This window comes from Elgaria multicarinata, chromosome 2 (genome assembly GCF_023053635.1).
Source record: "Elgaria multicarinata webbii isolate HBS135686 ecotype San Diego chromosome 2, rElgMul1.1.pri, whole genome shotgun sequence".
Lineage (NCBI taxonomy): Eukaryota > Metazoa > Chordata > Lepidosauria > Squamata > Anguidae > Elgaria > Elgaria multicarinata.
This window is the reverse complement of record NC_086172.1, coordinates 128,095,740-128,101,739: the sequence shown is the minus strand read 5'-3', so window position 1 is coordinate 128,101,739 and position 6,000 is coordinate 128,095,740. Positions and strand designations below refer to the sequence as shown.

General features: G+C 44.9%; 1 protein-coding gene across 1 annotated transcript in view; it reads left to right on the top strand.

Moving 5' to 3' along the window:
* The first annotated feature begins 3,163 nt into the window (after nucleotides 1–3,163).
* Nucleotides 3,164–6,000, top strand: part of MIDEAS (mitotic deacetylase associated SANT domain protein) — a 53,769-nt gene continuing 50,932 nt past the window's right edge. The window contains exon 1 of the mRNA XM_063117641.1: nucleotides 3,164–3,595. The gene's annotated coding sequence lies outside the window, so the exon portion shown is untranslated. The remainder of the gene's footprint in view (nucleotides 3,596–6,000) is intronic.

The window sequence follows — 6,000 nt, the reverse complement described above, 5'->3', positions numbered from 1 at the left end:
TTAAAAGGTTGTGACACAGAGGAGGGCCAGGATCTCTTCTCGATCCTCCCAGAGTGCAGGACACGGAATAACAGGCTCAAGTTAAAGGAAGCCAGATTCCGGCTGGACATCAGGAAAAACCTCCTGACTGTTAGAGCAGTGCGACGGTGGAATCAGTTACCTAGGGAGGTTGTGGGCTCTCCCACACTAGAGGCCTTCAAGAGGCAGCTGGACAAGCATCTGTCAGGGATGCTTTAGGGTGGATTCCTGCATTGAGCAGGGGGTTGGACTAGATGGCCTTGTAGGCCCCTTCCAACTCTGCTATTCTAGGATTCTAAGAAATAAATAAATTTTAAGATCCCATTGTATTTATTGGGGCTTACTCCCAGGTAAATGGGTATCAAATTGTAGCCTTAAAGATTAACACATTTTTTATGGTTTAAGCTTTCGTAGACAAGAGTCTACTTTATCAGATGCATGAGATATTCAGTTTGCAGATTTCTATATACATGGGTGCAGGGAAAAAAATGGCCAACAAATGCAAAAAGTACAGTGTAAGGCTCTTGAAAATAAAGCTTCAGTACATAAGAGGCTTGCTGGATTCAAACTCCACATAGCCCAGCATTCTTTGCAAGAATCCCACCAATCAGGAGGCAATTCATCAGAAATTGGCCAGTGGTTGATTGTTCTGACAGCTCTTTATATATCTTTGATCATCATCATCATAAATTTATTTCTTACCCGCTTCTTCATTTTGATTGAGGCGGGGAACAACAGTAAATGTAAAAAACATAAAACTGAATTAAAACATAATTTTTGTTGTTTTTTGTTCAGTCGCTTCCGACTCTTCGTGACTTCATGGACCAGCCTACGCCAGAGCTTTCTGTTGGCTGTCGCCACCCCTAGCTCCCCTAAGGTCAAGTCTGTCACCTCCAGAATATCATCCATCCATCTTGCCCTTGGTCAGCCCCTCTTCCTTTTGCCTTCCACTTTCCCTAGCATCAGCCTCTTCTCCAGGGTATCCTGTCTTGACATCTCACCAATAACCACATGCAATTTGCCCTGGCTCATAGATCTTACATTCCAGGTTCCTATGGTGTGTTGATCTTTAGAACATCGGATTCGTCGTTCACCACCAGCACCGTCGGTCGCTAGCTGTCCTTTCGGCTTTGAGCTAGCTGTGTCATCACATCTGGGGCTAGTTGTACTTATCCTCTGTTCCTCCCCAGTAGCATTTTGACCATCTTCCGACCTGGGGGTCCCATCTTCCGATGGTATACTGACATATCTCTGGTTGTACTGATCCATTTAGTTTTCACGGCAAGAATACTGGGGTGGGTTGCTATTACCTTCCCCAGGGATCGTATTTAGTCTGTCCTCTCTACCATGACCTTCCCGTCTTGGGTGTCCCTTCACGGTTTAGCTCATGGCATCCTTGAGGTGCTCAAGCTCCAGCACCACGACAAGGTAACGCTCTCCTTTGCTGGAGTAAAACATAATACATATTGTTAAAACATCCTAAAAACATCCTGAAATTCATGGTATATTCACATTCAAAGCCACCCTAAACTCTCTCAGTTTGCAGTTCATTTTTCCTACATAAGTTAAATTTCTCAGTGCGTAATTTTTTTAAAATAGTTTTCCAAAATTCCTGATTAAATGGACCCATGTGCTGGTCTCTCACGTTTGGCACTTTGCAGGGTAAGGAATGTGGCGAATGCAGCTGCTGCAAGATAGTACATGCCAAACTCCTGCCCAGCTGTTATGAGGCACTTTTTTTGTGAGCTGAAACCAGCACACTTGCATTTCTCCCCTCTTGCACACATTTGCAATGCACGTTCCTTTCACGTTGCAATAAAAGACGGTTGTTGCAGTGAACTCGTTTACTGTGTAAGATGCAAATACAAACTGAAAATGAGGAGGGAGGGTAAGGGGAAAACGCAGATTTCTTAGTGGGAGGTGGCAAAGGGAAGCTAGCCTTAACGCTGGTACAGAACTTAAAGCAGTCTAACGTAGTGATTATCAATAGCCTTCTTTTATACACTCGCATAAAGAAGCCGAGGCTGTTGCACAAGAACAAGCGATGAGTCATGGCAAAGCAGCTAAAAGGCCTGACACACGGATCTAACTCTGTTCTTTTAATTCCCGATCACTGCTGGTCTAGCCTGCTTCCTCCTCTTCCCCCCCCTTTTTTTTTAAAAAAGAAGTACCCTTCCCTTTACCTGCCTGCATTTTTCGAAGTCGGTGTGTAATTAAAAAAGAAAAAGTCAACGGCGTGGCACTTCCTAGAGAAGCTGATTTCAGAGGGCATGTGTGCAAATCGGCGAGTGTACTGTTTTGTGCAAGACTGACAAGCCCAATCCTGTGTGTGTATGTGTCGGATGCAAGCCACGCTGTGCTCAGTGAGATTTACTCCCATGGAATGCTTGAGGCAACCCTGCGCGCAGTTACATGTTGTGAGTAAACCCCGTCGACGTAAGTGGCAATTGTGTGTCTGGGATCAGGCTGCAGCCGAGCAACTTGTCCTCCTAACCAAATCTGGAGGCGGCCGTTGGCCAGTCCCTCCCACTCCATGAGAATTTAACGTTTTAATGTCTTTCTAGTCTGCTCTTTTTCCACAATGCGTCTTGGTGCATCCGCGTGATTTACTGGCTCAAGCCTATAAAAGAGAGACCAAAGTAAAAGTCTCTGCAAGCGGGGAAAAGAAAGTCAGCACTATTCCTGGCAAGAGTGTTTCCAGTAACGTGATCAGGCTCTTCCCCCTGACCTTGTAGCTTGATCGAGATACTAATGCGCGCCAGAGCAACTGGAACCTCCTGCCAACACAACATTTTAGATCGACGGGCGCGCACACATATATACACTCACTCAGAGCCTTGCATTAGAGGATGGTTATTATAAAAGGGGGGGGAGAGGAAAACTTTCTTCGCCTTATATGGCAACAGGAAATGGGCGGGACTTAGGCCTGCTGTAGGGCGGGGGAGCCTGAGCAGCAGGCAGTTGTGCTGATGAAGAGGAAGAGCTGGTTGGACTTCTATTGCAGAGCAGATGCGTGGTGGGTTTTTTTGTTTTTTGCAGGAGGCTGCTCCTAATTTCCTTGCCTGAGAGTTGTGCAATCTCTACGTTCGCAGCAGCAGCAGGAGGAGAACCGGGGGAGGGGGGAGCCAGCTTCCTCTGCTGCTGCAGTTGCTGCCGCCTTCGTAGCTCGGGGTTCTTCTCTTTCCACCGCCTCCCCACCCGCTCTCTCCTGTTCCCCAAGCTGGGTGATCTAAAATCTGTGACTCAGAGACTTGCAATCCTGATACTGCAACGTGTGGCTGGCGGAAAGGGAGAACAGACGGGGCTCTCTTGATCCGAGCCAGGTACACCGCAGGACTTTTCCCCTCCCGTGTGCAGAAAGGAAACTGATCAGGGTGACAACTGCACGCGATATTCTACATTGCAAGAAAACTTCCTGCTTTCTTTCCAGGAGGCCTTTGGAGATCGCTTCAGGCTTTGGTGGTTGATTTTTGGTGCTTGTGTGTTGTTGTTGTTGTTGTAATTGGGACTGAAAGAAAAACAAGGAAAAAAGCGATGGGGACTAACCTTGCTTTTCTCTGACGCGTGGGAAAAGGAGGTAAGTTTGAAACCATGAGCGCCTGCAGGGTCCAGAGGCCCTCTGTGTCTCTTTTTGCTGTTGTTTTGTTTTGCAACGTTGAGTTCCTGCTCAAACCGAGAAGAAACCGCAGGTTGTGGAGACGGTTTGTTTGCAGCCCTAAAAGGTTTTTTGCAGAGAGAGGACTCGGGACGATGGGATGAATTAGGGAGCTCGAGAGCTTGGGCGAACTTTTTTGTGGGCTTTCTTGTTTCTTTAAGCCGTCTGCATAATGCCTGCGTTGCGTTGTTTGTGCAGCTACGCATTTCGGCATTGCTAATAGGCGGCCGCGGAAAGGAGGTCTCCTCCCTTCGGAACCGGGAAATGAGCTACATACGGAGTATTCTAGTTAATATGACCCTTGCCCATTGCCCTGGTAAGACGGGAAACTGCTGATGAGAGAAAAGCAGGAAAGGGATCATTCGAATTGTCTTTGCCATCTGATGACATTTCTAAAATCCGTCGCGATTTCAATCTCAATGCTTTCTTTCACCGTCCAACTCCCCCCTCCCTCTCCCCCCGTGCAGATAAATCACTTTAATCCTGTGGTCCTTTGGTCTGGTTAATAGTAAATAAAAAAACAGGGTGGGAATGTTTAAGCTATGCGTTTTGTCTGAGGGAAGGTAGGGAAGGTGTACAATTTTTTTTTAGTCTCCCCCACCCCCCAACTTGACTTCTTTTGCCCCTTTTTAGTGGATGACTTGCTCTGGGGTGACAAAGTAGTCTTCTCATTTTACTCCTCCTCCCCCCCCCCTCACCTTGTAACTCCTGGTACAGATTTTACTTCATAAGACCAGCACATTGTTTCCTTAAGGTTTTACACGGATATATGTGAGCTTCAAGTCTTACTTACGTGATTCGAGTTTGGAGGTGGAAGGGGGGCGGTGAGGGGTTGGACCAGAAGAGTCCTTTTTGACACTTTCGAGTTCCTGCATTCACGTTTCTAGATCTTGAATGCTTTGTGCAGGAATTTGGATTGTTGAAGGGGGATATTCTTCCTAAAGTCGTTATATTTAGTACACAAATTAGGTGGTTGCTTCAGCCCATCAGCAGCAAACCTGTAGAATGTTTCTATTGATAGCTTTCCCTCAAGTGACTGGATTCACTTGTGCTCAGAATTTTTAAATATTTCGAGAATGTAAAAAGGGATGTGAAAAGAATCAAGGTCAGGCGACTTCTGGATCCCAGAACTCTGATCTCATCTTGCTCCAGTGCCTTGTGGATTGCAGAAGTGGCAGTAATGTTGAAAGAAATGTGTAATCATAGTCATAGTGACTTGTCAGGGCGTATGGTCATAGTTGTAGCTGATGACATCATCGGAGCTGCTCTAGTTGCTGTAGAAATCAATGAGAGCTTTGCTATTAACTAGAGGATCATAATTTGTCCTTGTACTTGACGGTGTTGCATCCCGGAGGTGTGCATGCATTTTGGTTCTAAGCTGGACAACTGTCAACAGAAATTTGTTTTTTGACTTTTATTGTTACATTTATTGTTAAGAGTGAAAGCGATTTCAGATGTTTAACAGGCTGGAGAATTATTTGCCCTCTCTGCACAAACAGGAGATATAGTGTGTATACATTACTTTCTGATGACTGCATTTAATTCTATGCCTTTTGTTTTGTTTTTATATTATTATTATTGCATTGGTCAAATGTATTACCAGAGCCTACACAGTTTTACATGTGTGCACATTATAATTATTACATTTCTATATTTCCCAATAGCTAAAACTCTCTGGGTATTTTGCAAAAATTAAAAAAAAAACATTAAAATACATTAACCATTAAAAACATTTACATAAAAACATATAAAAAGACAGCACACATACACACAGAGGCAACATGTATGTAAAACAAATTTAAGCATTCAACCATAAGACAAGCAGGTGGGCCTCATCATCTCCCGCAACTGGGGAGTCATCACTGAGAAGGCCCTCTCCCTTGTTGATGCCTTCTGAGGCTCCCTCAAAGAGGCACCTGGAGGAGGGCCTTAGATACTGAACATGTAGATAACTTTTCTTTTTGCATAGTATTGTCTTAAAAATCACTGACTTAAAATTGATTTTAGACAACTGTACATGGCAGGAAGTGGCTGAGGGATACATGGGCTATGCACAGTTTCTCTTCCGTAATATATTATGGAATTGGTAGTGACATTGAAAGTAAACTTGTGAGCTGGGGTATGTGTGCAAAAGTTCTAAAAACTGATACCAATTCTTCAAAAACCAAACAAGGTCTTTGAGGGATGGAGGGGTCCTCCAGATGTTTTGGATGACAACTCTCATAGCCCCAACCCTAGCAGTGGGAGTTACCGTGTGCAACATTTGGAGGGGGCAGGTTAATCACTACAACAGTGGATTTTTAAAGTTCTTCCACTGAGCCCTGGGT